Genomic DNA, 11,557 nt, shown 5'->3' with positions numbered 1-11,557 from the left:
ATTTATTGGGAACAGGGGAGGGTAGTGTGCTATTTATTGGGAACAGGGGAGGGTAGTGTGGTTATTTATTGGGAACAGGGGAGGGTAGTGTGCTATTTATTGGGAACAGGGGAGGGTAGTGTGGTTATTTATTGGGAACAGGGGAGGGTAGTGTGCTATTTATTGGGAACAGGGGAGGGTAGTGTGGTTATTTATTAGGAACAGGGGAGGGTAGTGTGGGTGTTTATTGGGAACAGGGGAGGGTCGTGTGGTTATTTATTGGGAACAGGGGAGGGTAGTGTGGTTATTTATTGGGAACAGGGGAGGGTAGTGTGCTATTTATTGGGAACAGGGGAGGGTAGTGTGGTTATTTATTGGGAACAGGGGAGGGTAGTGTGCTATTTATTGGGAACAGGGGAGGGTAGTGTGGTTATTTATTAGGAACAGGGGAGGGTAGTGTGGGTGTTTATTGGGAACAGGGGAGGGTAGTGTGTTATTTATTGGGAACAGGGGAGGGTAGTGTGTTATTTATTGGGAACAGGGGAGGGTAGTGTGGTTATTTATTGGGAACAGGGGAGGGTAGTGTGTTATTTATTGGGAACAGGGGAGGGTAGTGTGGTTATTTATTGGGAACAGGGGAGGGTAGTGTGTTATTTATTGGGAACAGGGGAGGGTAGTGTGTTATTTATTGGGAACAGGGGAGGGTAGTGTGTTATTTATTGGGAACAGGGGAGGGTAGTGTGTTATTTATTGGGAACAGGGGAGGGTAGTGTGGTTATTTATTGGGAACAGGGGAGGGTAGTGTGTTATTTATTGGGAACAGGGGAGGGTAGTGTGGTTATTTATTGGGAACAGGGGAGGGTAGTGTGTTATTTATTGGGAACAGGGGAGGGTAGTGTGTTATTTATTGGGAACAGGGGAGGGTAGTGTGTTATTTATTGGGAACAGGGGAGGGTAGTGTGGTTATTTATTAGGAACAGGGGAGGGTAATGTGTTATTTATTGGGAACAGGGGAGGGTAATGTGTTATTTATTGGGAACAGGGGAGGGTAGTGTGGTTATTTATTGGGAACAGGGGAGGGTAGTGTGTTATTTATTGGGAACAGGGGAGGGTAGTGTGGTTATTTATTGGGAACAGGGGAGGGTAGTGTGGGTGTTTATTGGGAACAGGGGAGGGTAGTGTGTTATTTATTGGGAACAGGGGAGGGTAGTGTGGTTATTTATTGGGAACAGGGGAGGGTAGTGTGCTATTTCTTGGGAACAGGGGAGGGTAGTGTGGTTATTTATTGGGAACAGGGGAGGGTAGTGTGTTATTTATTGGGAACAGGGGAGGGTAGTGTGTTATTTCTTGGGAACAGGGGAGGGTAGTGTGGTTATTTATTGGGAACAGGGGAGGGTAGTGTGTTATTTATTGGGAACAGGGGAGGGTAGTTTGTTATTTATTGGGAACAGGGGAGGGTAGTGTGTTATTTCTTGGGAACAGGGGAGGGTAGTGTGATATTTCTTGGGAACAGGGGAGGGTAGTGTGGTTATTTATTGGGAACAGGAGAGGGTAGTGTGGTTATTTATTGGGAACAGGGGAGGGTAGTGTGGTTATTTATTGGGAACAGGGGAGGGTAGTGTGTTATTTATTGGGAACAGGGGAGGGTAGTGTGTTATTTATTGGGAACAGGGGAGGGTAGTGTGTTATTTATTGGGAACAGGGGAGGGTAGTGTGTTATTTATTGGGAACAGGGGATGGTAGTATCCACCATTCGTAGTGACAGTGGCTTGCGAAAGTATTCACCCCCCTTGGCATTTTTCCTATTTCAGTTTTGTTGTGCTGCCATATTCTTTCCATTTTTTAATAATGGATTTAATGGTGCTCCGTGGGATGTTCAAAGTTTCTGATATTTTTTATGACCCAACCCTGATCTGTAGTTCTCCACAACTTCCCTGACCTGTTTGGAGAGCTCCTTGGTCTTCATGGTGCCGCTTGCTTGGTGGTGCCCCTTGCTTAGTGGTGTTGCAGACTCTGGGGCCTTTCAGAACAGGTGTATATATACTGAGATCATGTGACACTTAGATTGCACACAGGTGGACTTTATTTAACTAATTATGTGACTTCTGAAGGTAATTGGTTGCACCAGATCTTATTTAGGGACTTCATAGCAAAGGGGGTGAATACATATGCACGCACCACTTTTCCGTTATTTTTTTTTTTTTTTTTTTTTATAAGTTATTTTTTTCGTTTCACTTCACCAATTTGGACTATTTTGTGTATGTTCATTACATGACATTCAAATAAAAATACATTTAAATTACAGATTGTAATGCAACAAAATAGGAAAAACACCAAGGGGGATGAATCCTTTTGCAAGGCGCTGTAGTCTACCAGTCTAACTGTCTACCCTGTCCTCTATCCACCATTAATAGTGATAATATAGTCTACCAGTCTGTCTACCCTGCCCTCTATCCACCATTCATAGTGATAATATAGTCTACCAGTCTGTCTACCCTGCCCTCTATCCACCATTCATAGTGATAATATAGTCTACCAGTCTAACTGTCTACCATGCCCTCTATCCACCATTCATAGTGATAATATAGTCTACCAGTCTAACTGTCTACCCTGCCCTCTATCCACCATTCATAGTGATAATATAGTCTACCAGTCTGTCTACCCTGTCCTCTATCCACCATTCATAGTGATAATATAGTCTACCAGTCTAACTGTCTACCCTGCCCTCTATCCACCATTCATAGTGATAATATAGTCTACCAGTCTAACTGTCTACCCTGTCCTCTATCCACCATTCATAGTGATAATATAGTCTACCAGTCTGTCTACCCTGTCCTCTATCCACCATTCATAGTGATAATATAGTCTACCAGTCTGTCTATCCTTCCCTCTATCCACCATTCATAGTGATAATATAGTCTACCAGTCTAACTGTCTATCCTGCCCTCTATCCACCATTCATAGTGATAATATAGTCTACCAGTCTGTCTACCCTGCCCTCTATCCACCATTCATAGTGATAATATAGTCTACCAGTCTGTCTACCCTGTCCTCTATCCACCATTCATAGTGATAATATAGTCTACCAGTCTGTCTATCCTGCCCTCTATCCACCATTCATAGTGATAATATAGTCTACCAGTCTGTCTATCCTGCCCTCTATCCACCATTCATAGTGATAATATAGTCTACCAGTCTAACTGTCTACCCTGCCCTCTATCCACCATTCATAGTGATAATATAGTCTACCAGTCTAACTGTCTACCCTGCCCTCTATCCACCATTCATAGTGATAATATAGTCTACCAGTCTGTCTACCCTGCCCTCTATCCACCATTCATAGTGATAATATAGTCTACCAGTCTAACTGTCTACCCTGCCCTCTATCCACCATTCATAGTGATAATATAGTCTACCAGTCTAACTGTCTACCCTGTCCTCTATCCACCATTCATAGTGATAATATAGTCTACCAGTCTAACTGTCTACCCTGCCCTCTATCCACCATTCATAGTGATAATATAGTCTACCAGTCTAACTGTCTACCCTGCCCTCTATCCACCATTCATAGTGATAATATAGTCTACCAGTCTAACTGTCTACCCTGCCCTCTATCCACCATTCATAGTGATAATATAGTCTACCAGTCTGTCTACCCTGCCCTCTATCCACCATTCATAGTGATAATATAGTCTACCAGTCTAACTGTCTACCCTGCCCTCTATCCACCATTCATAGTGATAATATAGTCTACCAGTCTAACTGTCTACCCTGTCCTCTATCCACCATTCATAGTGATAATATAGTCTACCAGTCTAACTGTCTATCCTGCCCTCTATCCACCATTCATAGTGATAATATAGTCTACCAGTCTGTCTACCCTGTCCTCTATCCACCATTCATAGTGATAATATAGTCTACCAGTCTGTCTACCCTGCCCTCTATCCACCATTCATAGTGATAATATAGTCTACCAGTCTAACTGTCTACCCTGCCCTCTATCCACCATTCATAGTGATAATATAGTCTACCAGTCTAACTGTCTACCCTGCCCTCTATCCACCATTCATAGTGATAATATAGTCTACCAGTCTAACTGTCTACCCTGCCCTCTATCCACCATTCATAGTGATAATATAGTCTACCAGTCTGTCTACCCTGCCCTCTATCCACCATTCATAGTGATAATATAGTCTACCAGTCTAACTGTCTACCCTGCCCTCTATCCACCATTCATAGTGATAATATAGTCTACCAGTCTAACTGTCTACCCTGCCCTCTATCCACCATTCATAGTGATAATATAGTCTACCAGTCTAACTGTCTACCCTGCCCTCTATCCACCATTCATAGTGATAATATAGTCTACCAGTCTGTCTACCCTGCCCTCTATCCACCATTCATAGTGATAATATAGTCTACCAGTCTAACTGTCTACCCTGTCCTCTATCCACCATTCATAGTGATAATATAGTCCACCAGTCTGTCTATCCTGCCCTCTATCCACCATTCATAGTGATAATATAGTCTACCAGTCTGTCTATCCTGCCCTCTATCCACCATTCATAGTGATAATATAGTCTACCAGTCTAACTGTCTACCCTGCCCTCTATCCACCATTCATAGTGTTAATATAGTCTACCAGTCTGTCTATCCTGCCCTCTATCCACCATTCATAGTGATAATATAGTCTACCAGTCTGTCTACCCTGCCCTCTATCCACCATTCATAGTGATAATATAGTCTACCAGTCTAACTGTCTACCCTGCCCTCTATCCACCATTCATAGTGATAATATAGTCTACCAGTCTAACTGTCTACCCTGCCCTCTATCCACCATTCATAGTGATAATATAGTCTACCAGTCTGTCTACCCTGCCCTCTATCCACCATTCATAGTGATAATATAGTCTACCAGTCTGTCTACCCTGCCCTCTATCCACCATTCATAGTGATAATATAGTCTACCAGTCTGTCTACCCTGCCCTCTATCCACCATTCATAGTGATAATATAGTCTACCAGTCTGTCTACCCTGCCCTCTATCCACCATTCATAGTGATAATATAGTCTACCAGTCTAACTGTCTACCCTGCCCTCTATCCACCATTCATAGTGATAATATAGTCTACCAGTCTAACTGTCTACCCTGCCCTCTATCCACCATTCATAGTGATAATATAGTCTACCAGTCTAACTGTCTATCCTGCCCTCTATCCACCATTCATAGTGATAATATAGTCTACCAGTCTAACTGTCTACCCTGTCCTCTATCCACCATTCATAGTGATAATATAGTCTACCAGTCTGTCTACCCTGCCCTCTATCCACCATTCATAGTGATAATATAGTCTACCAGTCTAACTGTCTACCCTGCCCTCTATCCACCATTCATAGTGATAATATAGTCTACCAGTCTGTCTACCCTGCCCTCTATCCACCATTCATAGTGATAATATAGTCTACCAGTCTGTCTACCCTGCCCTCTATCCACCATTCATAGTGATAATATAGTCTACCAGTCTGTCTATCCTGCCCTCTATCCACCATTCATAGTGATAATATAGTCTACCAGTCTGTCTACCCTGCCCTCTATCCACCATTCATAGTGATAATATAGTCTACCAGTCTGTCTACCCTGCCCTCTATCCACCATTCATAGTGATAATATAGTCTACCAGTCTGTCTATCCTGCCCTCTATCCACCATTCATAGTGATAATATAGTCTACCAGTCTGTCTACCCTGCCCTCTATCCACCATTCATAGTGATAATATAGTCTACCAGTCTGTCTACCCTGCCCTCTATCCACCATTCATAGTGATAATATAGTCTACCAGTCTAACTGTCTACCCTGTCCTCTATCCACCATTCATAGTGATAATATAGTCTACCAGTCTAACTGTCTACCCTGCCCTCTATCCACCATTCATAGTGATAATATAGTCTACCAGTCTGTCTACCCTGCCCTCTATCCACCATTCATAGTGATAATATAGTCTACCAGTCTAACTGTCTACCCTGCCCTCTATCCACCATTCATAGTGATAATATAGTCTACCAGTCTGTCTACCCTGCCCTCTATCCACCATTCATAGTGATAATATAGTCTACCAGTCTAACTGTCTACCCTGTCCTCTATCCACCATTCATAGTGATAATATAGTCTACCAGTCTAACTGTCTACCCTGCCCTCTATCCACCATTCATAGTGATAATATAGTCTACCAGTCTGTCTACCCTGCCCTCTATCCACCATTCATAGTGATAATATAGTCTACCAGTCTAACTGTCTACCCTGCCCTCTATCCACCATTCATAGTGATAATATAGTCTACCAGTCTGTCTACCCTGCCCTCTATCCACCATTCATAGTGATAATATAGTCTACCAGTCTGTCTATCCTGCCCTCTATCCACCATTCATAGTGATAATATAGTCTACCAGTCTAACTGTCTACCCTGCCCTCTATCCACCATTCATAGTGATAATATAGTCTACCAGTCTGTCTATCCTGCCCTCTATCCACCATTCATAGTGATAATATAGTCTACCAGTCTAACTGTCTACCCTGCCCTCTATCCACCATTCATAGTGATAATATAGTCTACCAGTCTGTCTACCCTGCCCTCTATCCACCATTCATAGTGATAATATAGTCTACCAGTCTAACTGTCTACCCTGCCCTCTATCCACCATTCATAGTGATAATATAGTCTACCAGTCTGTCTATCCTGCCCTCTATCCACCATTCATAGTGATAATATAGTCTACCAGTCTAACTGTCTACCCTGTCCTCTATCCACCATTCATAGTGATAATATAGTCTACCAGTCTAACTGTCTACCCTGCCCTCTATCCACCATTCATAGTGATAATATAGTCTACCAGTCTAACTGTCTACCCTGCCCTCTATCCACCATTCATAGTGATAATATAGTCTACCAGTCTGTCTACCCTGCCCTCTATCCACCATTCATAGTGATAATATAGTCTACCAGTCTGTCTACCCTGCCCTCTATCCACCATTCATAGTGATAATATAGTCTACCAGTCTAACTGTCTGTCCTGTCCTCTATCCACCATTCATAGTGATAATATAGTCTACCAGTCTAACTGTCTACCCTGCCCTCTATCCACCATTCATAGTGATAATATAGTCTACCAGTCTGTCTACCCTGCCCTCTATCCACCATTCATAGTGATAATATAGTCTACCAGTCTGTCTACCCTGTCCTCTATCCACCATTCATAGTGATAATATAGTCTACCAGTCTAACTGTCTGTCCTGTCCTCTATCCACCATTCATAGTGATAATATAGTCTACCAGTCTAACTGTCTACCCTGCCCTCTATCCACCATTCATAGTGATAATATAGTCTACCAGTCTAACTGTCTACCCTGTCCTCTATCCACCATTCATAGTGATAATATAGTCTACCAGTCTGTCTATCCTGCCCTCTATCCACCATTCATAGTGATAATATAGTCTACCAGTCTGTCTACCCTGCCCTCTATCCACCATTCATAGTGATAATATAGTCCACCAGTCTGTCTACCATGCCCTCTATCCACCATTCATAGTGATAATATAGTCTACCAGTCTAACTGTCTATCCTGCCCTCTATCCACCATTCATAGTGATAATATAGTCTACCAGTCTAACTGTCTACCCTGTCCTCTATCCACCATTCATAGTGATAATATAGTCTACCAGTCTGTCTACCCTGCCCTCTATCCACCATTCATAGTGATAATATAGTCTACCAGTCTAACTGTCTACCCTGCCCTCTATCCACCATTCATAGTGATAATATAGTCTACCAGTCTAACTGTCTACCCTGCCCTCTATCCACCATTCATAGTGATAATATAGTCTACCAGTCTAACTGTCTACCCTGCCCTCTATCCACCATTCATAGTGATAATATAGTCTACCAGTCTAACTGTCTACCCTGCCCTCTATCCACCATTCATAGTGATAATATAGTCTACCAGTCTAACTGTCTACCCTGCCCTCTATCCACCATTCATAGTGATAATATAGTCTACCAGTCTAACTGTCTACCCTGCCCTCTATCCACCATTCATAGTGATAATATAGTCTACCAGTCTGTCTACCCTGCCCTCTATCCACCATTCATAGTGATAATATAGTCTACCAGTCTGTCTACCCTGCCCTCTACCCACCATTCATAGTGATAATATAGTCTACCAGTCTAACTGTCTACCCTGCCCTCTATCCACCATTCATAGTGATAATATAGTCTACCAGTCTAACTGTCTATCCTGCCCTCTATCCACCATTCATAGTGATAATATAGTCTACCAGTCTAACTGTCTACCCTGCCCTCTATCCACCATTCATAGTGATAATATAGTCTACCAGTCTGTCTACCCTGTCCTCTATCCACCATTCATAGTGATAATATAGTCTACCAGTCTGTCTACCCTGCCCTCTATCCACCATTCATAGTGATAATATAGTCTACCAGTCTGTCTATCCTGTCCTCTATCCACCATTCATAGTGATAATATAGTCTACCAGTCTAACTGTCTATCCTGCCCTCTATCCACCATTCATAGTGATAATATAGTCTACCAGTCTAACTGTCTACCCTGCCCTCTATCCACCATTCATAGTGATAATATAGTCTACCAGTCTAACTGTCTATCCTGCCCTCTATCCACCATTCATAGTGATAATATAGTCTACCAGTCTGTCTACCCTGTCCTCTATCCACCATTCATAGTGATAATATAGTCTACCAGTCTAACTGTCTACCCTGCCCTCTATCCACCATTCATAGTGATAATATAGTCTACCAGTCTAACTGTCTATCCTGCCCTCTATCCACCATTCATAGTGATAATATAGTCTACCAGTCTGTCTACCCTGTCCTCTATCCACCATTCATAGTGATAATATAGTCTACCAGTCTGTCTACCCTGCCCTCTATCCACCATTCATAGTGATAATATAGTCTACCAGTCTGTCTATCCTGCCCTCTATCCACCATTCATAGTGATAATATAGTCTACCAGTCTGTCTACCCTGCCCTCTATCCACCATTCATAGTGACAATATAGTCTACCAGTCTAACTGTCTACCCTGCCCTCTATCCACCATTCATAGTGATAATATAGTCTACCAGTCTGTCTATCCTGCCCTCTATCCACCATTCATAGTGATAATATAGTCTACCAGTCTGTCTACCCTGTCCTCTATCCACCATTCATAGTGATAATATAGTCTACCAGTCTGTCTACCCTGTCCTCTATCCACCATTCATAGTGATAATATAGTCTACCAGTCTAACTGTCTATCCTGCCCTCTATCCACCATTCATAGTGACAATAGTGGTTGGTGGATTGTTTGTCCAGATCGGCAATAAGCTCTGGACAATAAGCTAACTAGGAATTTAACCACAAAAGTTATTTTTATGTGCGCAACAAGTCAATTTGATGGAAACACAACTGATGGGAAAATGTGCATATTGTTTTTATGCAGAATTTTGAATATTTGCATGAAAATCTGTCGCCAATTGGATGGAAACCTAGTCATAGACACCCTAAAGTCTCTGGCAATTATTGCAGTGTGCCCCAGAGATGCGTCTGTACAGGTCCACCTCTGTGTAGACACGTCCTGGCAGCCATCCACCACTGTCCCGCTGCCTTGTGGGTTAGTCTGGTACGACCAAGGCTAGGGGAGCACACCCTGAGAGAAAAGCAGCGTGCTGGCAGCCATCAACCACTGTCCCGCTGCCTTGTGGGTTAGTCTGGTACGACCAAGGCTAGGGGAGCCCACCCTGAGAGAAAAGCAGCGTGCTGGCAGCCATCAACCACTGTCCCGCTGCCTTGTGGGTTAGTCTGGTACGACCAAGGCTAGGGGAGCACACCCTGAGAGAAAAGCAGCGTGCTGGCAGCCATCAACCACTGTCCCGCTGCCTTGTGGGTTAGTCTGGTACGACCAAGGCTAGGGGAGCACACCCTGAGAGAAAAGCAGCGTGCTGGCGGCGCGCGGTAGGTGGACGCCGACAGACCGGGGATCCGGCAGCCTCCTGCAGCTGTGGAAGATACTGGTCGTCCTGGGTTTGCCCCCTTACCAGTGGATCCGGCAGCCTCCTGCAGCTGTGGAAGATACTGGTCGTCCTGGGTTTGCCCCCTTACCAGTGGACTCTCACCTTCCTACAGTGAAGTAGTGTTGATTGCACACCCTCAGCGGCACTTTAAATAACTTCCTTTGCGCAGGTATCCACTTCTGACCTCGGTCAAGCCATGACCCGGAAACCGGAACTAAAGTCTGGCGGCGTGCCCTGAGTGAGACCAGGTTCCTGGATGATGGTTCTGGAAAGAGGAGGGAGAAGGCTACACCTTCTTCTGGAAAAGGTTACCCTCTGGGTGGACAACATGAGCACGGTTACCCTCTGGGTGGACAACATGAGCACGGTTACCCTCTGGGTGGACAACATGAGCACGGTTACCCTCTGGGTGGACAACATGAGCACGGTTACCCTCTGGGTGGACAACATGAGCACGGTTACCCTCTGGGTGGACAACATGAGCACGGTTACCCTCTGGGTGGACAACATGAGCACGGTTACCCTCTGGGTGGACAACATGAGCACGGTTACCCTCTGGGTGGACAACATGAGCTACGGTTACCCTCTGGGTGGACAACATGAGCACGGTTACCCTCTGGGTGGACAACATGAGCACGGTGTGGGACTGGCAATTAAGAACAGCCTTTTACCCAGACTGAGCCTCCGTCCACCCATTCAAGACCTCAACCATTCGCCAACCTTCCAAGAGGCGTTATCAGCTATCCGCTCCCTCAAGAACAACAAGACTCCTGGCGCTGACAGCATCCCGGCAGAGCTACTTAAGAAGGGAGGCTACTCCTGGCGCTGACAGCATCCCGGCAGAGCTACTTAAGAAGGGAGGCTACTCCTGGCGCTGACAGCATCCCGGCAGAGCTACTTAAGAAGGGAGGTTACTCCTGGCGCTGACAGCATCCCGGCAGAGCTACTTAAGAAGGGAGGTTACTCCTGGCGCTGACAGCATCCCGGCAGAGCTACTTAAGAAGGGAGGCTACTCCTGGCGCTGACAGCATCCCGGCAGAGCTACTTAAGAAGGGAGGTTACTCCTGGCGCTGACAGCATCCCGGCAGAGCTACTTAAGAAGGGAGGCTACTCCTGGCGCTGACAGCATCCCGGCAGAGCTACTTAAGAAGGGAGGTTATCGTCCCCCAACAGTGGCGGGTTTGGGACCGGGAGATCGTCCCCCAACAGTGGTGGGTTTGGGACCGGGAGATCGTCCCCCAACAGTGGCGGGTTTGGGACCGGGAGATCGTCCCCCAACAGTGGCGGGTTTGGGACCGGGAGATCGTCCCCCAACAGTGGCGGGTTTGGGACCGGGAGATCGTCCCCCAACAGTGGTGGGTTTGGGACCGGGAGACCGTCCCCCAACAGTGGTGGGTTTGGGACCGGGAGATCGTCCCCCAACAGTGGTGGGATGCAAACATTGTCACCATCTATAAAGAACAAGGGTGACAAGTCCATCTGCGGTAACAGCCAGG

General features: G+C 45.2%; 1 protein-coding gene across 1 annotated transcript in view; it reads right to left on the bottom strand.

Annotated features, from left to right (window-relative positions):
- Positions 1 to 11,557, bottom strand: part of ano2b (anoctamin 2b) — a gene marked incomplete at both ends in the record, with an annotated part of 169,276 nt that overhangs the window by 122,242 nt on the left and 35,477 nt on the right. The gene's annotated exons all lie outside the window — the stretch shown is intronic.

The sequence above is a fragment of the Coregonus lavaretus genome (assembly GCF_964263955.1).
Source record: "Coregonus lavaretus genome assembly, contig: HAP1_SCAFFOLD_831, whole genome shotgun sequence".
NCBI classification, from domain to species: domain Eukaryota; kingdom Metazoa; phylum Chordata; class Actinopteri; order Salmoniformes; family Salmonidae; genus Coregonus; species Coregonus lavaretus.
This window is presented reverse-complemented; position numbering and strand designations above follow the sequence as displayed.